The sequence below is a fragment of the Stenella coeruleoalba genome, assembly GCF_951394435.1.
Source record: "Stenella coeruleoalba genome assembly, chromosome: 1".
NCBI classification, from domain to species: Eukaryota; Metazoa; Chordata; class Mammalia; order Artiodactyla; family Delphinidae; genus Stenella; species Stenella coeruleoalba.
The window spans coordinates 149,860,104-149,881,842 of record NC_137169.1 but is presented as its reverse complement, the minus strand read 5'-3'; positions in this window follow the sequence as shown (position 1 = coordinate 149,881,842).

Below are 21,739 nucleotides of genomic sequence, written 5' to 3'. Positions count from 1 at the left end.
TAGTGCTGCAATTTATGTCAAAGAGTGTTCTGCCTATGTTTTCTTCTAAGAGTTTTATAGTATCAGGTCTTACATTTAGACCTTTAATCCATTTTAAGTTTATTTCTGTGTATGGTGTCAGAGAATGTTCTAATTTCATTCTTTTACATGTAGCTGTCCAGTTTTCCCAGCACCACTTATTGAAGAGACTGTCTTTTCTCCATTGTTTATTCTTGTCTCTTTTGTCACAAATTGACTATATGTACATGGCTTTCTATCCTGTTCCATTGATTTATGTGTCTGTTTTTGTACCAGTACCATACAGTTTTGATTGCTGTAGCTTTGCAGTATAGTCTGAAGTCAGGAACCTGATTCCTCCAGCTCTGTTTTTCTTTCTCAAGATTGCTTTGGTTACTCATGATCTTTTGTGTTTCCATGCAAATTTTAAGAATTTTTTTGTTCTAGATCTGCAAAAAATGCCATTGGTAATTTGATAGTGATTGCCCTGAATCTGTAAACTGCCTTGGGTAGTAAAGTCATTTTACAATATTGATTCTTCCAATCCAAGAACATGGTATATCTTTCCATCTGTTTGTGTCAGAATATGTCTTTATTCTATACTCTCACTTGTGTAAGAGTAGGGTAAGAGCATTTGTTAACTATTGTACCAAGTTGAGAATTCTAGGTTGAAAGATCATTTTTCCTCAACATTTTGAAGGCATTGCTCAGTTGTATTCCAGTTTTCAATGCTGTTCTTGAGAATTCCACTGCCATTCTGATTCCAGAATCTTTATTCTGAGATTTATTTTTGTTGTTCCTGTTCTATAGAGATTTTTACTATTTATCTTTATCTCTGGTGTTCTGAAAGATATGACTTAGTGCAGATCTTTTTTTCATCTGTTTTCCTGGATGGGCCCTTTGAATCTAGAGGCCTACTCTCTTATTCTGCAAAATCCTTTTCTCTTATTTCTTTAATAATTTTCTCCTCTCTATGTTATTTTTCTTAAATCCCTATTAGTTAGCTACTGGACTATCTGAATTAATCCTCTAGTTTAAAAAATCATTTCTCGCTTATGGCCCATCTTTCTATGTTATGGGAAATTTCCTTATTTTAAAAAATTTGCTATCATTTTCTCCTATCTCTCTGAGGATACCAATTAGTTTCTGAAGGTTGTTTCCCGTTTCTTACATTGCCTTTGTTTTCTCCAAGTTTTTTTCCCTATTTCTTTGTTTGTTTTAGTTCCTGTCTTTAATGTGGAAGCCTTCACTCAAATGTCCAGGAATTCTTGCATGACCAACGTCATTTAATTTGCATTAAACGTTGACACACTAAAAAGCTGAAAGGAAACACAACTGAGGCTTGGTAATGTTGAGCTTTGCTAGAGGGTGATAGGACCACCTCTCCCCACCAGCAATTTAGTACTTTAGCTGAACAGTTTCTCCAAGGAGGAGTCATTCTTCTACTGAGGATGAGGGTGAGGCGATTACACTCCTGGATGACAGCACTGTGGGAACAGGTGGGGGCAGGGCCTTGATGCACTGTCACATAACCCCCTCTTACTTTTAGCCCAGTGCCTCACTCCTGCTTTCCAACATGTCAGCTAGTCCTGAGTCTGGACCTCTACAGTTCAATTCCCCAGAAATCAATCTCTGGACTCCTGGGCATAGGGGGTGGGGCAGGGTAAGGAGGAAGATTTTTCACCCGGCTATGTGGAGTAGTGGAGGAGACATGACAGGAAATCTTTTACAGATTTTGAACCAGTTCCTCTGTTTTCCGCCCCACTCAGCAGATGTTGGTCTCTGCCAGTCCTGAGCCTTTCTGGATTCTGCAGAGCATTATCAGTACCCTCCTCTGACCTAGTGCTGCTTTTCCCTTTCTATGTGAGTCACCTCCCTTCATCCAATATCCATGTTCACGAGATGTATTGCCACCTTTCATTCACTGTTATTCTCTCTTCTGTTCTCTTTGACCCTATAGGTTTATGCTATTTTCATTTCTTTTCTGTCCTTTAACAGAGCTTCAGGAGGCAGCGAAGATGAACCTTTGTACTGACTGGGCTATGTTTAATCAGCAATCTCCCTACCCACTTTGTAAGTTTATCGTGGGTACCAAATAGGACAATATATGCAATAGTGCTTCGCAAACTCTTAAAATGTCATACAAATGTGATTTATTATCATTTGGTTCCTAAGATGCCTTGATAGATTTTTCTGTTGTGACTTTCTTCTCGCTACCTTTGACAAAATGAGCACTTTGGTAATGGTAGCCACCCATTTAGCAATAATCCTTAAAAATCTTAATCAAGATGAAAATAAGTAAAATGCTCTCAGTTATATGTGTTATACAAAACGACTTGAAAATACAATACTCATTTGTAACCTGAAGAAAATGCATCGTGCTGGGAGTTCCAGCAGAAGTCTCATAGACTCAGCTCAGGGCATCTGCTCCCAGGAGCCCACCTGAAGCCCTCAGGTGAGTGGACTGCTTCTCCCTGTACCTCATGGTCCCCTGTGTACAGATTCCCTCACAGCACTTCCTGCCCTACTGAGCTTGCTTGTTTTCTTGTTTGTTTCAGCCTCCAGGTATGGAATGTGTCTCATTCATCCCTTTATCCCCAGCACCCAGCACAGGGCCTGACACACAGAGGTTCCTGAGTGTTTGATGAAGTGAAACACTGCAGACAAACTCATTCAAATATTACTTAGTCTTTGGGGAAATAGTTCCAAGGGTTTGACTAGATATTCCACTTTAAATATTAAGAAAGCAAAAGTCAGAAATTCTTCCTCCCTTATAAAGACAAAAAGAAAATTGTGGGCATGTCTAACAGATTGCTTCATCTCTTCATGCAATGGGAAAAGAAGGGTAGGGAAATAAACCTACAGTCCCGGCAGCACCAGACAGTCCAGACACAAGTGTTGAGCACAAAGCGGGGAGGCAGCGTGGATCCTGGCAGCTCTCGTGTTCCATGAAAAACACCTGCTCTGCTGGCAACCGGGAAAGAAAGACCCAGAATAGCACAGGCACACCCACTCGAAGAAACACAGGAACTCCCCTGTACTGTAGGCAAGGAGGGGATGTCAGGAGAGAGGTCTCGCGAAGCTGACTTGAAAATTTTACCCAACACCATTAAAAGGACTTGAATTTCCTCTACAATGTAGAAAAAATGAAATTCAACCCGTCTCTTTCTCAGAGTCAGCGAGGCGTGCTCGGGGCTCACAAAGTGTGTATGGCAAGCTTGCAGGAAGCGTATAAGCATGCAAGTTACTCAGGACCAGCCACACACGAAGCACTGGGCCAGGAGGCCACCAAGGGAGGCTGTCGTCACCACACAGGGATGAAACTGCTATCCCTCTCTTGCAGACACACCACGGTGAGCACTGCACTCTCAGTTCTAGGGGAACAGGCCAAAGTTTGGAGATGATTGTACTGGAGGTGATGAGAGCCGCAATCAAAACAAGCAGAAGCAAGGAGGCCACGAATAAGGAGACAAGGGGAGAGAGGCAAAAGAAGACCAGGTAGTTAGGCACCCTGAATGACTCTCCCATGTCTTCTAATTCGTGTCCAAAACAGTCCCTTCAGATGTCCCTTAAGAAAAGGGTCCTGTGGTCACCGAAGTTTGGGAGATGCAGACTACAGGAAACCCCCTTAGGGATTCACAAGGAACATTGGCATCTGCAAGGCCCGGAAGCGTTCTTCCTGAAAGGAAAAATAACAACAACAGCAACAACAGAATGTTTTACTCTCTTTATCTCAGGGTTTCCCAAACACTCTCTTTCCAGTAAGACCTATTCACATCCTGCAGACCTACTGCTCCATCAACCACGAAAGGAGACCGCTGTTATACCCAGGCCTTGACACTTGAATCTTGCCTTTGGTACTGTCACACCTTTCAGAATGTTATAGTGAAAGATGGGTTTAGTTATAAAATTCACACTGTCAAGTTTTAAATCTCCTTTCCTCAAATAACATGTCAGAGTGGGAAATTCACCAAGTTTCTTAAATGTTGTTTTGTTTTTCCAATTGGCTTTTCCTTTAAAAAATAAATTTTGTTTTTAAGGGCAGTTTTGGGTTCACAACAAAATTGAGCAGAAAGTACAGAGAGTTCCCACATCCCCTCTGCCTCACCCACCATCAACATCCCGCACTGGGGTGGCACATTTGTTACAATCAATGAACATTGACACATCATTAGCACCCAAAGTCCACAGTTTACCTTAGGGTCACTCTTAGTGTTGCACATTCTATGGCTTTGGACAAATGTAAAATGACCTGCATCTATCGTTGTAGCATCATACAGAGTAGTTTCACGGTTCCCCTCCTATTCATCCTTCCCTCCCCGCAAACCCTTGGCAACCTCTGATCTTTTTACTGTCTCCATAGTTTTGAATTTTCCAGAATGTCATAGAGTTGGAATCCTTGTAATTTTCTGTTGTTGTTAAATCTTATCATATTTCTAAGTAAAAGGACATTTTTTTTTAAAAGGGGGAAATAAAACTTATTCTATGGCTGGAAGATCACTGGCTTATTCTTTACCTTATAACAATCTTGACACAACTGAGATCTTGGACAGATAATTCTTTGTTTTGGGGGGCTGTCTTGTATATGTTTCTGTTATATGTTTAGTAGCATGCCTGGCCTCTACCCACTGTAAGCCAGTAGGATCACCCTCCCAAGCTGTGACAATCAAAACTGTCTCAGATGTTGCCTAATGTCCCCTGGTGGGCAAAATCACCTTAACTGAGACCCACTGGCCTAAAGTGGACACCTACACTTCACCAGAAAATCTCAAAAGTATTTTATACCTGATTATTTACCTCTGGTAAGCATTTGGTCACCTATAATGCTTGGTAAGGAGAAGCAAGACTAGGTATAAAGACCAAAGAGTTATGGAGTTTCCTCAAAAAATTAAAAATAGAACTACTGTATGACCCAGCAATTCCACTTCTGGGTATTTATCCAAAGAAAATGAGAATACTAACTCAAAAAGATACCCCTATGTTCATTGTAGCATTATTTACAATAGCCAAGATATGGAAATAACATGTGTCTCCTGATGGATGAATGGATAAAGAAGATGTGGTATACACACACACACACACACACACACATACACACACACACACACATACACGAATATTATTTAGCTGTAAAAAAGAATGAAATCTTTCCATTTGAAACAACATGGATGGACCTTGGGGATATTATGTTAAGTGAAATAAGTCAAAGACAAATACCATATGATCTAACTTACATGTGAAATCTAAAAAAAACAAACCGAACACAGGCAAACAAACCAAAAAACTAAGCTCATAGACAGATACAGAGAACAGGTTGGTGGTTGCCAGGGATGGGAAGATGTTGTTGGGGGAGGGGGGCAAAATAAGTGAAGGGGGTCGAGAGGTACCAACTTTCAGTTATAAAATAAATAAGTTATGGGGGTGTAATGTACAGCACAGTCACTATAGTTAATAACACTTTGCATATTTGAAAGTTGCTAAGAAAGTAGATTTTTAAAGTCCTCAACACAAGAAAAAAAATTTTGTAACTATGTACGGTGATGAATGTGAACTAGACGTATTATGGTGATCATTTTGCTATATGTACAAATATTGAACCATTATGTTGTATACCATATAATGTTATATACCAATTATATCTCAAAAAAAAAAAAGATCAAAGAGTTGCTGCAGAAACCTACAGCCTGACCAAGAACATGGCTTTTTTAACTCACATAACAAACTGTATGAGCCTTTGCCTGGGACAGTACATTAGTAAGTCAGATTATAAGGTCAGAGGAGAAAGAAGAGATTGTTTTCTCCCTGGAGCTGTTAAATACTTGAACTCTCATTTTTAGGTTGTTCACACGTCTTCTCTTGATTTGAGAACAGTTTGTTTCTATTCAAGTGTTCTTTTAAATGTTCATAGAGGGGAAATATTTGCTCTCTTTAAGAATTAAGATGGCCGACAAACATGTGAACAGATGCCCAACATCACTAATTATTAGAGAAATGGAAATCAAAACTACGATGAGGTATCACCTCACACTGGTCAGAATGGCCATCATCAAAAATTCTACAAAGAGTAAATGCTGAAGAGAGTGTGGAGAAAAGGGAACCCTCTTGCACTGTTGGTGGGAATGTAAATTGATACAGCCACTATGGAGAACAGTATGGAGGCTCCTTAAAAAACTAAAAACAGAGCTACCATATGACAAAACGATTCCACTTCCAGGCATATATCCAGAGAAAACCAGAATTCGAAAGGATTCATGCACCCCAATGTTCATTGCAGCACTATTTACCATAGCCAGGGCATGGAAGCAACCTAAATGTCCATTGACGGAGGAATGGGTAAAGAAGATGTGGTACATATATACAATGGAATATTACTCCGCCATGGAAAGGAATGAAATAGTGCCATTTGCAGAGATGTGGATGCACCTAGAGAATGTCATACAGAGTAACGTAAGTCAGAAAGAGAAAAACAAATATTGCATAATATCACTTATATGTGGAATCTAGAAAAATGGTACAGATGAACTTTTCTGTAAAGCAGAAATAGAGTCACAGATGTAGAGAACAAACTTATGGTTACCAAGGGCGGAAGGGGGAGTGGGATGAATTGAGAGATTGGGATTGACATATGTACACTACTATGTATAAAATAGATAACTAATGAGAACCTACTGCAGAGCACAGGAAACTCTACTTAACACTCTGTGGTGACCGAAATGTGAAGCAAATCTCAAAAAGAGTGGATATATGTATACATATAACTGATTCAGCTTGCCGCACAGCAGAAACTAACACAACATTGCAAAGTAACCGTACTCCAATAAAAATTAAAAAAAAAAAAAGGGACTTCCCTGGTGGTCCAGTGGTTAAGACTCCATGCTTCCACTGCAGTGGCAGGGGTTTGACCCCTGGTCAGGAAACTAAGGTCCTGCAAGCCATACAGTGTGGCCAAAAGTTAAAAAAAAAAAAAAAGAATTAAAAGCTAACACTTGGCATAACCATGTTAGACTATAAATTTAATCTGAAAGAAGTCTACTAAAAGAAAAAGAAACCTATTGGAAATTTTGGGTGAGATACCTCTGGTCTAATAAAGTGTAGTCAAGGGACCGAGGGCATACACTAAAAAGTGCACAAACATCCAAGGAGACTCTCACTATGCCACTCATCAAAAAAAAAAATATTTTTTTTTCATGGTATCTCCTTGCTCTAAAAGTCCAAAATCCTGGGGCTTCCCTGGTGGTGCAGTGGTTGAGAGTCCGCCTGCCGATGCAGGGGACACAGGTTCGTGCCCCGGTCCGGGGAGATCCCACATGCCGCGGAGCGGCTGGGCCCATGAGCCATGGCCACTGAGCCTGCGCGTCCGGAGCCTGTGCTCCGCAATGGGGGAGGCCACAGCAGTGAGGGGCCCGCGTACTGCAAAATAAAAAAAAGTCCAAAATCCTTAACCCTTAACATGGCCTACCAGGCCCTGCATGACCTGACCCCTGCCCATCTTGCCAGCCTCTTTGCACATCCCTCCTCCTCAGCCCCACTCCCGTTTTTCAATTAGGTTGGACTTCACTGCACCTCAGGGCTTTCGCATATGCTATTCCCAATGCCTGGAACACACTTTCCTCCTCTCGTCCCTTTCCTGTTGCCTTGAGAATTCCTGCAGCTCCTTTAGCTCTCTGTTTAAAGGTCACTTCCTTACCCCCAATGTTTAGGTACATCTGTTATATTCTGGTAACACCTGTACTTCCTCATCACAGTAGTTTGTGTACTTGGAATTAACTAATCATTTAGTGATAATTTATTTAACTTTTTTTGTCTCCCTCACCCAACTTTAACCTCTGTGCGTTCGTTGTAGTGTGTTCCCAGTGCCTAACAGTACCTGGCATATAGTAGGTGTTCATGAAGCACCTGACTGATGACTTAGGTCATTCCTCTTTGGGCTTCTGGTTTTGATTTTGGCTAAAAATGTTACAAAAGTAGATTTTTCCCTTATTAATTCAACGTGTGTCTATCTAGCTTCTGACTCCAGATTCCTAATTTTTCTCTATTTCCTCACCTTCAACTTTTGCCAAGAGACTTCCGTCAGACCGAGGACTGTGTCCCTGGCCTCAGCCCTTAATTTTTTTTCAATCAGTACCTCTGAACATTTCCTACCTGGTTTTTGTATTCTCTTTGGCAATGGCAGCATAGTATTTCACCATGTGGATGGTTTCTGTAACCATTCCCTATCGAGAGACACTGGTGGTGTTTCCAACTTTCTAATCATATGAAAAATGCCACAATAAAGATCCTCATACATAAATTTTTCTATATCACTGATTATTTTCTCAGGATAAATTTCTAGAAATGGAACTAAGTCAAAGGGTATGAAAATTTTTTTAAGACTAAAGGCATATTTTGTCCAGTTTTATTCCATTATAGTAAACTTGCTTTTCATACTTCACTCAGTGTTCATGACAGTTATCCTACTGACTCTCTCCCACCCTTTACTTTTTCTCATTAGGCAGCTCCTTCATCTGCCCAATTTCCTGGATTTTTTACTACTTCCCAGTTGGCAGCCGCGTTGCTTGATTTCCATGTCTCATTATTCTTTTTTTTAAATTTTATTTACTGATTGATTGATTTTTGGCTGCGTTGGGTCTTCGTTGCTGCACGCAGGCTTTCTCTAGTTGCTGTGAGCGGGGGCTACTCTTCGTTGCGGTGCACAGGCTTCTTATTGCTGTGGTTTCTCTTGTTGCAGAACACGGGCTCTAGGTGCACGGGCTTCAGTAGTTGCAGCAAGCGGGCTCACCCATTGTGGCTCGCGGGCTCTAGAGCGCAGGCTCAGTAGTTGTAGTGCACAGGCTTAGTTGCTCCGTGGCATGTGGGATCTTCCTGGACTAGGGCTCGAACCCATGTCCCTGCATTGGCAGGCGGATTCTTAACCACTGTGCCACCAGGGAAGTCCCCTCATTATTCTTTTGATTGATTTGTTCACTGAATAAATATTTACTGAACTCCTACTACGTGTCAGAAACTGTCCTTGACAAAGTGAAGTAAACAGCTAACCAAGTAATAACAGAAAGTGGTAAGTGCTCTGAAGGATTTTAACAGAATGCTAGAACAATAAGAAAGAGAATAAACCTTCTCTCCTTAGATAGCTTGTTAGCAAAGTCCTTTCTGAGAAGATGAAACCTGAAGGACAACAAGTAACCATGTAGCCAACAAGTACATGAAAAGATGCTCAACACCATTGGTCATTAGGGAAGTGCAAATCAAAACCACAATGAGAAACCACTTCATAGCCACTATGATGGCTACAGTAAAAATAAATGTGGGAAGGGGGATGGATAAGAAGTGTTGGCAAGGATCTGGAGAGGTCAGAAACCTCATACACTCCTTGTGGGAATGCAAAATGGTACAGCTGCTGTGGAAAATAGTTTGGCATTTCCTCAAAAAGTTAAACCTAGAGTTACCATATGACTCAGTATTCGACTCCTAGGTATATACCAAAGAGAACTGAAAACATATATTCACACAAAACTTGAACATGAATGTTCATAGCAGCATTATTCATAGTAGCCAAAAAGTAGAAACAACTCAAATGTCCATCCACTGATGAATAGGAAAACGCAATATGGTCTATCCATACAATGGAATACTATTGAGCCATAAAGAGGAATGAAGCACTGACCCATGCTATGACATAGATAAACCTTGAAAACATTATGCAGAGTGAAATAAGCTAGACATAAAAGGCCACATGTTGTGATTCCATTTCTATGAAATGTTCAGAAGAGGCAAATTCATAAAGACAGAAAATAGATTATTGGTTGCCGCAGGCTGGGGGAGGGGAAAATGGGGAATGACTACTTCTAATGGGCAAGGCATTTTTCAGAAGGTGATGAAATTGTTCTGCAAATAAAGTGGTGATGGTTGTACAACATCGTGGATATGCTTTAAAAAACCACCAAATTGTACACTTTAAGATTGTTTAAATGATGAGTTTTATATTACAGAAATTATTTTTTATTGAGGTGAAATTCACATAACATAAAATTCACCATTTTAAAGTGTACAATTCAGTAGCATTCAAAACATTTATTAAAAAATAATAAAAATAAATAAATAAATAAAACATTTACAAGGAATATGAGGGAAGACTACGCTCACATGTAACATGTGGAAAGAATGTCAGCCTTTCCGTTGCCATTTCACTCACTTTTTAAAAGAACTTTCTGGGCTTCTCTGTTGTGCAGTGGTTGAGAGTCCGCCTGCCGATGCAGGGGACACGGGTTCGTACCCCAGTCCGGGAAGATCCCGCATGCTGCAGAGCGGCTGAGCCCGTGAGCCATGGCCGCTGAGCCTGCGCGTCCGGAGCCTGTGCTCCGCAACGGGAGAGGCCGCAGGGGTGAGAGGCCCACGTACGGCAAAAATAAATAAATAAATAAATAAATAAAAAGAACTTTCTGAGAACGATATTACAAAAGATTATTGCCAGGATCTTAATTTTGCTTACATGTGGGAAAAATTGTGAAGTTGTAATACCAGTCCATTTGGAATTATGTTATGCTGTTATGAATGAAATGATCTTTTAGATATCAAAAGTGGAGAGTGGGTCACCATCAATCAGAAACAGCACGGTAAGTCCAGAGTGACAAGGGCTTTTTCACCACAGCTGAGCTGAGCATGGGTGATGCAGGAGAGCGAGGCAAATGGAAGGAACAGGAGCCAATCGAATACCAGCATTCACAGGTGCACGTACATGGGGACAGATACTGCCTTGTACTTTCTCTTCCTTAATATGCTCAACATTTCCAATGTTACACTTTCCATTGTCTCCTAATTAAGTCGGTTTCTTTGCACCCAGAGACCATTCCTCTGGTGTATTCTGATGATTGACCCTTTGCTCAGATCAGTAGGAACACAATGAAAAATGAGGTTGTTCATCTTTCCATCCATCCCTCAAACCTTCCATGCAGGAAAGTATTATTGAGCAACAACTATATATGAGGCACATATCATTTAATATATGGAGAAATGGAAAATGGAAAAATGGCTAGGTTGATGGCTAGAGCGAAGAGTCACAGCAGCAGCATCTGTGTGGAAATTCTATCACATGGCCGGGCAGAAAGACTTCGAAAAGCAACACTTGCATGAGGTTGGAACAGAGGCCTCCACTGTGAATTACTTGCAAAGATCGTTCTCTAGGAGAAAAAAGAAACCTGACAAGATTTTTATATTTGTGTCACTTTGTTGATTTCCAATGAAATTCTTTTGGTTTTTGTTGTTGTTGAAACTTGAGTTAAGTGTCTAGGTTAATTTGGGGAGAATTGACAGAGTTTTAACATTAAATCTTTCCTACCGGGAACAGGACATGCCTCTCCATTTATTCAAGTCTTTTGTGTGCTCCAGGAGAGATTTTCAGTTTCTTTCCATACCTAGACATTTTATACTCTTTGGCTGCTATTTTGAATTGAACATTTTCCCATTATATTTTGTAACTGGCTTATAGGAAAGCTATTTTTTTCAGTACTGACTTTATAACCAGTCACTTTACTGAATTCTTTTATTCTTTCCAGCAGTATTTCAGTTGACTCTCCTGGGATTTCTAACTACACAAACATAGCAACTACAAAAACAGAGGAGAAAAGAAGAATAATCTCTTCCTTTCCAATAATTAAGCTCATTTCCCATTATCTCTTTGATTGACTAAAACTGGCAGAACAACCTTGAATAACAGTGGTGACAGGGTACACACCTTACACATTTGTTTCAGATTTTTAATGAATGTAGTGTTTATCACTAAGTACGATGTTAGTTGTTTATTTCAAATAGAAAAAATTGTATCACATGAAAGAAGATTCCTTTTATTTTTTCTTTACTAATGGTTTTCCAGTTTTGTACTTATTGCAGCTCCTCTTACCAAAAGTAGTTTCCATAAAGCCCCACATATCTCATTTTGAATTAATATATATTATTTAATATACATTACTGAATTTACTAATTAGTAATCATAATTTGCATAATTATTAGGACCTGAAAACATGAAGCCCCTTTTAAATTCATATGGTGAAAATTAAATTCAGGAAAATAAGTATTATACATAAGTGCCACGTGTAAGGCATTTTATCAGATGCTTCAGAGCAGTGTTTCTCAGAGAGGGGTCCAAAATTCACTTGTGGTACTTATTTGAAGTACAAATTGAAGAACTGTACCCCAGACACATTGAAAGAGAATTTATGGGACTGGAGGCTGGGAAGCTGCATTTTCGATGAGATCCCCAGGTGATTCTTACGCATCTTCCTGTTTAAAACCCTGCCACAGAGAATAAAAGAACAAGCAAAACATACAGGAAAAAAATAAAGAGGATGAGTATATTTGAACTTGTCATCACAGAGTGGCATAGCTCAATTCATCATGCTGTAGTGAATAAACTGGTTGTGAGCCTGATGGGACAGCTCAACCTCTGCCTACTCCAGTTACTGTTTGTCTAGGCTTAATTCTGACCATTTCCTTTAAATCACTGACTTTTCCAACAGTGCCATAGAGATTCCCATATGGAAACATAGAGGAGGATGAACTGCTGGAACTCTCTCTTTCAACTTCAAGCAGAGCAGCTCCACTTTTATCTGTTACATGTTTTAGAGTTCTGAGCAGTATTTTAAGACTAAAAGTTTGCAAATGACTGATTTATACCCTTTAGCAACATCTTAATTTTACTACAGTTTGATCATTTAATGTTGGTGCACATTGATTAAAATAGAAAGGCTCTATTTGAGCAAGTTTGACAAAGTCCCTTTTCTGTTTTTTCTTACTTTATATATTTGTCTCAAAAAATGGAATCTCTTCTATACCAGGGACCATGATTTTGGATATAATGTGTAAAATGTTTCTACAAATCTGAGGACGTTCTAATAGCTGTTTATTATTATTATTAATCAGGAATTCTCTAAAACTTGTATTTTAAAGGTTTTAGAGAGGGAGAAGAAACCAATAAGATAAATAAGGGATAATTAATGTAGGCTTTGCCCCAGGGAACTGGGCCCAAGACTAAGACAGGAGCTGGGGTTTCTGTCCGGGGCACTCTGATCACCTTCTGTTGGTTTTGGTGAATTTCCTCACACCCCTCTGGATCTCAGTTCCTTCTTCGATAAATTAAAGATGCTGGAATGAGATTTCCAAGATTCCTTCTAGCACTAAAAGTTGATGACTTCTTTGCCTGTCAAAGAATTCAACATACTTAGATTAGTGCGCACTGCAGTATTGCAGGCTCTCTGTCACAAACAAAAAAATTTTCTAGTTATTTATCAGGCATAGAGTAATGTCTTATACTGGTATATATTAGGACTAATTTATTCTAAAATTGATTAATTCAGCACAATAAATACTTATATGTAATCAAAAGCAAATTATTTTAAGGGACCCTAAGATAATCATTATTTATGTTTTTTTTAACAGAAGCACAATAAATTAACTTCTCATGTTCTTTAAGGTAACCATTTCATCATGACAAGGATGCCACATTAAATCAAGCCCAGTACCTCATTTCTCCACTTTAGGCTTAAGTTCTCTTTACATTTATTTTTCAAGACAAGTTATTTTTCCAGGTAGCACTTTCCTCTCCTCCCACAGCCTCTGCAGAGCTGAATCTTTAAATGTTTTCTTTTCAGTTGTGCTCCATGATATTTCACCAGTGCCCACTACTTATAACAGAAATGAATTAAGCTGAATCATGAACCTTTCATCTATTTAGCAAATACCACCTGAGCACATCCTGCAGTATTAGCAGTGTAAAGGACATTGGGGCAAGGAAGGAGAGGGGATGGCCATGGCCTTGAGAAGCTCACAGCCTTCCTGATTAAATGAAGAAGAAACCACATCCAGCATACTGATGTCATGACAAGGATGATCCTTAACAAATGATTGTTTTTACTTTTCAAACAAAAATTCCTTAGCAACCGTTGTATGTGAAATATACATTTGAAAATTTAACAATATGGTACTGGCCTGAAGGAGAGCCTTAGTAACATTTCTTTGTGGTTGTAGAAACAAGTTCAAAGACAAGATAATGAATGGATTGAAGAATTAATAATATTTTGGTATAAGCACCACTGAAAAAGCTATAAAGGCAAAAGCATGGAAATGACAACTGTTATACATAACTGTATTTTCCCTCTCCCCCCCATCCTATTTTGCTGTTTTATAAAGAGAACTATTGGGGTTAGGCATCTTAGAGAAAGGAAAAAAAATATGCAGATACAACATACAGAAAGAATTTTTATCTTACTTTTCTCTTCATCCCAGTTTATTCTTTGCCTAGAGATTGTAGCATAGACACTGTTCCCAGGAGGTTGGGTCCCACAGGGTTGGGCAAAATAACATACTTTAAACAATTCTTCACAGTCAGACTTTCACATTGCATTTGGATGTGCAATGCACTATGTAAGCCCATACTTATATGTATACATGTGGTTCTCTTTGCTTTGCTGTTCTTTCCCTTGTGTTAAAAGAGATACTTGACAGTGTTCTGCAGTGTTTATCCTCATCTCTCAGCTCCCTCACTTTTGCAAATTAAAGTTAGACACTGCTGCAAGGTTCTTTGGTTCCTGCTTTGTTGGGAAAGCTTTCAGTGGCAATATCTGTGATCACTGGTGTATTAAATGTCAGGCTTGGAATAATCATTCTGCCCTGGGCTGATGGTAAACTAGGGAACTTATCTTTTACTTTTCATCCTGTGCAAGAAAATTCCCTTCAGATTCAACACACACAAGTCAAAAAAGCTCAGACTCAACTCCAATGTGTATCCCACTCTACCTCTCGCACCCCACTCTCCAAAAATTGAATTCATAGAACCTAGGCTAAATACTACCGTTAAGAGGAAATTGCACTCACATTTCTACGAGAATGGCAAAGAGAACCAAGATAAATGCCAGAATACATCTTGGATCTTTACTTACTGACATGCCAGGTTGTGGCAGAACTTAGGAGAGCAGGAAAAGATGTCACTTCTGCTCTTCAGGATGAATTATTTTTTCAAAATTATTATTTTTTGTTTTTGTTTTTGTTTTTTGCGGTACACGGGCCTCTCACTGTTGTGGCCTCTCCCGTTGCGGAGCACAGGCTCCGGACACGCAGGCTCAGCGGCCATGGCTCACGGGCACAGCCGCTCCGAGGCATGTGGGATCTTCCCGGACCGGGACATGAACCCGTGTCCCCTGCATCGGCAGGCGGACTCTCAACCACTGAGCCACCAGGGAAGCCCCAAAATTATTTTAAAAGTATTATTTGGTTATTTCTTTTGTGCATTTGAAAATGGAAGTAAATTGAAGAATCCAGTGGACTTTGAAATTTTCCTATACATTAAAATTGTTTATACTCTCTCTAATGTAAGCATCTAGGGATCATTTTCATATTGTAATTTAATTCCTTGGGACTCGTACTTTTCATGTGATCTCTGAAATAAAATTCAAGAAAAAAAGTATCAGCGTTCTTAAGCACAAAGTGGAGTGCTAAACAACTCCAGTTAAACGTGCAATATGGTAGACACTGCCGGCCAGCTGGTCATGTTTAAGAGTTGTGGTTTTCAAAATATATGTAATTAAGTTATCTGTGAAAATGATATCCGAATCTGCCTGCCCTTATTCAGGAATACAGAATCTGACACTGGAGAATAGGAGGAAGCCTATGGCCGTTGGGTTTTCGCAGCCCGAATCAAAAACACGCTCAAGGAAATAATGAGGCAGGCAGCGTGCCATGGGCCCTGCCCTCCCTGAGCACCGCGCCGCCGGACCCAGGGGACAGGCAGGCACCCTCTTGACCACTCCGCGCGCGCCTGCGCGCAAGCCGCTCCCGCAGATCCCAAAGCGCATCCACGACCGCCTCCCTCTCGTGTCCCGGGGCTGCAGAACTCGCCCCAGTGCTGTGGCTTTCCAGAAATACGGTCCCGTTTCTCCTTTCACATCGACGGGGATTCTTCTTTTTTTAATTATTATTTATTTATTTTTGGCTGCATTGGGTGTTCGTTGCTGCGTGCAGGCTTTCTCTAGTCGTGGTGAGCGGGGGCTACTCTTCGTTGCAGTGTGCAGGCTTCTCATTGCGGTGGCTTCTCTTTGTTGCGCAGCACGGGCTCTAGGCACGCGGGCTTCAGTAGTTGTAGCACGCGGGCTCAGTAGTTGTGGCTCGTGGGCTCTAGAGCACAGGTTCAGTAGTTGTGACTCGTGGGCTTAGTTGCTCTGCGGCATGTGGGATCTTCCCGGACCAGGGCTCGAACCCTCGTCCCCTGCATTGGCAGATGGATTCTTAACCACTGCGCCACCAGGGAAGCCCCGACGGGGATTCCTGACAGACGATTCTGCTGTCAGATGACAGCTTGCCAGTGTAACATCATTTTCTTGAACACGGTAACAATATATTTTAAAGGCATGGCACGTGTGAACACAAGTTCATCTTATATATCGGGGCCAAAAGGTCGTCCATGCACATCCTGAAGTCTAAAAGCCCTGTGTACTCTGCAGCGTTCACTTGTCATACGCAGAGCTATCCTAATCTCAGGAATGTAATGGTTCTGAAACTGGGGGGACTGCATTTACTTACTGGAACTGTTTTAGGTACCCACATTAGGAGGTGCCCGGTTTGACATGTGCCTTGTGATTTTTGTTGGGTTTTCATTTAGTATTTGCTCACTTGGGGAAAAAAAGGAATAAATGTTAAGAGTACAAACTACATTTAAGGTAATAGTTGCCAAAAGAGGCTTAATCAGATTCGAATTTTTGGCATGAATACTTCACAGGCTGCACGTTTCGTACTATGTCATATCAAGGGCACATCATACCTGGTGGCTTTTCTTTTTGTGATGACAGTGTTTGTTGACAGACACTATTTACCTGGTATGTCGGTTATAAAGTTCCCCACCAGCTCTTCACCTATGGTTTTAGCAGCCCTTGATAATCATTTCTTAGATATTTTATTCATTAAGGGTTGCAAAATGGCAATATTTTAACTGTATCATCCCTTCTTCGTTTATCTGCAGGATCTCTTCTCATTAATTACTTGATTACCCCAAGATACAGTTCATACAGGAAAGGCAAAATGAGTTCTTGATTCTTTATTTTTATCTACCCATTTTTGGAATAAAGAGTTGCTTCCTCCACAAGCTTCAAAGGTGACCGGTGAGTCTATTTTTGGAGCATTACTATGAACCTGTGGATATTATCATACTTGATGTATCTCAATATGCTGCAGTTATTTATTTACTTATTTATTTGATGCTCAAAATATCCCGTTTCCTGCCAGTGCTCCCGTGTCTATCTGACACCACCCTAGACATCTTTCACAGCTTCCTTGCTTCCGGTACAACAAGATATTCCAAGGGTCAGAGGAACATATTAAATGACATCATGGGGAAGCAGTCAGCAACACTGAGAATGAGAAACTCTCCAGGACAAACTATTCAGCGTCTTCAACAATAAATTGCAAAAGGGAAAGGAAGGAGGGCGTGAAACCCATAGATGGGAAGAGACTGGAAAAACCAGATAAATTCAATGTCTGGACCTTGTTTGGATCCCAATTTTTTTTTTTAAAAGCTGCCAAAGAGGTAATCAGCAAGGACAAGGATAGCACAAGGAGCTCCACTCAATATTCTGTAATAAGCTATATGGGAAAAGAATCTGGAAAAGAATAGATATATGTCTATGTATAATAGAATCACTTTGCTGTACATCTGAAACTAACACAACATTGTAACTCAACAATACTCCAATATAAAATAAAAATTAAATTAAAAAAAAGCTGTAAATGATAATGTATGAGAAAATCAAGGAAATTTTAATGCTGGTTGGCATTTTGGTGATACTAAGGAATCTTCATTAAAACTTTTAGATGTGGTAGTATGCTTGTGATTATGTTAAAAAAAGATGATATTTTAGAGATACATACAAAAGTATTTATGGGTAAAATTTTACAATATCTGACATTTGTTTCAAAAGAATCTAGTCAGAGAGGAGAGTGAATGTAGGTGTGATGTAGGTGGAATAATCTTGGCCATGTGTTGATAACTATTGAAGCTGGGTAATGGATACACAGGGAGGCCCTGTGTTTTTCTCTCTGGTTTTATATATGTTTGAAAATTGCATAACAACAAATTTAAAATTTATTTTAAATTAGAAACCACCCTAGAAGGAAGCCGAAGAGGACCTGATGATTGCAGAACGACACCAACTCCATAAAGTCTTGCCTCATTCAGAGATGTGCTAGCCACCTGCCAGCTACAGTAGCTGAGTAAGGGGAGACACTAAGCAAGGAGAATGATGCTCTCCTCTGTTACTGAGGTATGCCCCGGACCTGTGCTTGGTGCTTGGTGTGCATTTAACTCCATCCTCACACAACTTCATGAGATTGGTGGTATTACTGTAATAGCTATTTTACAAATGGAAAAACTGAGGTTCGGAGAGACTACTCACTTGATAAACAGAGATAGGTTTCAAACCACTTGGTCTGTCTCTAGAGCCCACAGTAATAAGAGTAATATAAATAGCTCTTAATAGATACCATCCCTATTCACATAAGTGAATAAGTGCTTCACATCTATTCATTCATTTAATGTTCACAACAATAACCCTCTGAGGAAGATATTTTCAATAGACCCTTTGCACAGATGGGAAGATTGAGCTATAACAGGTGAAGTAACTGGAGGGCCACACAGCAGACCCTGTGAGACTCTGCTGCCGCTCACACCTTTAGCCGCTCGTCTACACTAAGAGCTATCTGTGCAAGGGTCCTTCCTTCCTGGTTTAACAAACATCTGTTGAGTGCCTGCACGAGGCTGTCTCTGTCAGAGGTGCTGGGATATGGGGATGAACCTTTTTTGTGTGTGTGCCTTCTAGTAGCTTACAATCTCCTAGTTCCTGAGTCTCCGGGGAGCTACTTAGGAGATGATGGGGCTACAACTCAAAAGCTCATGCTACCTTGTTGACATCTCATTGTCTGAAGTTGAATTGGAAAGGGGACTGATCCAGCAGCCCCAAGAAGGCTTCTCCTGAACCTTAGAATTTCTGAGGTGAGGCTCTAAAGAAAGTTGCCTGTGAATCCTATTGCTTCACGCTAGGAACCTCCACTGCTGGGGGCAGCTGATCCCCGGCTCCCAGGACACCATGCTCACTCCTGTCCTAGAGTCTTCTCTCTCCTGCTGGGTTCTGTTCACAGCTCACCTCATCTCTGCTTTGGCTCTCGGTAACCTCCCTTCTCTGAAATCTCAACACCCTTACTGGTTGCCCTAATCAATTTTGTACTTAATTATGTACAAACCTCAGTTGTTACCTAACAGTTTTACTGTGTATATCTTGCCTCTTTGCTTCAGTTGTAAATATTTGGAAGACAGAGAGTAGGTCTTACACTTTACTGATATTCCTCCAACAAGCCCCAAACCATGGAGTGGGTGCTCACTAACTATGATTTAGAGGGATATCTTTACAACAGTACAGTGTATGTTAGATAGCAATACAAGTAGAATGGTCAAGAACACAAGCTCTCTCTCTTACTAGTTCTGTGTCCCAAGGCAAATTATTCACATCTTTTCTGCCTTAGTTTTCCTCTCTGTAAAATGGGTATAGATAATAGTTTCTACTTCATGTGCGTAGGGTGCTTAGCACAGTGTCTGGCACATAACAAACGTTTAATATGTTAGCAGCTAGTATTTTTACTATTATTCTAACTGCTTAGCAAAATAAGGTTTTATTGACCAACAAGAACATTTTTTTCCTACATGTGAAGTCATTAAATCAGAGGTTGCTTGGTATGTATGATTTAGTTTCCTGGGGAGGCTGTGGAGTGTAGTGAGAGAAGAATGGGCACTAAATTCTTTGTGGAATTGGACCAGAAATCAAATCTCTCCTCTGACACTGGCTGTAAAACTTTGGCTTTTATGAGCCTCAGTTTGTTCATGTGAAAAATGGAATTAATAATTGGTAGCCCACTGGGTTGCTGTATGGTTCAGAAAAATGGATATAAGGCACCTAGCCCAGAGTTTTACGCAAAATGGATCTTAAACAAACCATTCCCTTAAAGTCATGAAGCCTGTAGTGTTCCTCTCTGCAGAGATTATGTCTGCTTAGTAGACGAGGCATTTGTGGTCATCTATTGACCCATCTTTTCTAGAAAGTTCTAGCCCTCTAGATAACTGTAATATTTCTGTCCCTCTGAATTCTTGCTATTTAACTCTACCACTTCCTGTTATATTCTCCCAGGAGTATACACTTGGTACATGCTAGGCACTTAATGAATTTATATTGAATGACTCAATATCCTACTTTTTATAAATGCATATAGACCATCCCTCTTCTGTTAACACAATCTTTCCCAGTTTATCAAGCTTTCAATCTACTGTTGACTGATCTCATCTATTACATTTTGGTGCTTCTTCATGCTGTTCAGAGGATGACCTTCACTCCAGTGCTTCTTTGTTCCACCCACCAGTAAGATCTTAGATCAGATAGGAGAGGAGGACATCCCAGGCTGGGTGAATGATGTTTTTGAAGGGATTCAGGAATGCCAAGTGAATAGTGCTTGAGGGGAACCAAGAGTACAAGGTGGAAAAAAATTCAGAGATAAGAGAGGGTGGAGACATATTGTGGAGACACTTCATGGTCAGGCTGAAGAATTTGACTTGACATATCAGGCAGTTGGCAAAGCCAAAGGGTTGTTTATATAAGTTATAATGATTTTTAAATTTAGTTTTATACATCAAAGAGTCAAAACTGCTATTAGACTTATAACTAAAACAGCAGTCTCCACACTCCTATATATAAAATAGATAACTAATAAGAACCTACTGTATAGCACAGGGAACTCTACTCAGTACTCTGTAATGACCAATATGGGAATAGAATCTAAAAAAGAGTGGATATATGTATAACTGATTCACCTTGCTGTACAGCAGAAACTAACACAATGTTGTAAATCAACTATACTCCAATAAAAATTAATTTTAAAAAATAAATAAACAATGCAAATAATAGAGAAAAAAACCCAGCAGTCTCTTGTTTCACCTTTCCTAATCCCCTGTTCCCACTCCCCAGAGGTAACCACATTGAATTCCTCTAACTGTTTCTTCTGGTTATTTGAATCTACTTGTTTTCTTTTATGCAAGATGATCTCCAACTCTTGTTCCATTACCTTCTCTCCACCTTCCCAATACAGTCACATCATAATTTTTTGTTAAATCAATATTTGCAATTTATATTATTATGACTGTATAAATATAGTTCACAACTAATTAAATTTTCTTTCCTACACAGTTCTTCCTAGCATTAGTTATTGCCTCATTGTTTTATTTACTTAATTTGCTGTGTACTTACCACTAATTGAACTCCAAACACTTCAGCAAAGATATAAGCTGATCAAATACCTTAAATAACCTATTGGATTTTTCTCAACGTGCAATGTGGAACAAAGATCACAGAAGTTAATATTTTGTCATTTTTATCATAGTATTTTCTCTAGGTTGTCTTCCTCCAACACTGAAAAAATAACGAAAAGGTGAAATGATTGAGTGAACCATCATTAAAGGATACTGATTAGGGCAAGTCCTCAGCTAATCAAGTTGGTAAACAAACTAGGATGGTGAGTGCAAGGAGCCTATAGAAAGAAGACAGGAGGCTGTGGCTACTGAGGCAGTTCCCCCAAATAATGCTAACCTGAAATTATGTTCCCCTAATTTAGTGGATTCATTTCTACAGTTTACCTGTTCTTATTCACCCCGTATCCCCAGCACGTGGGG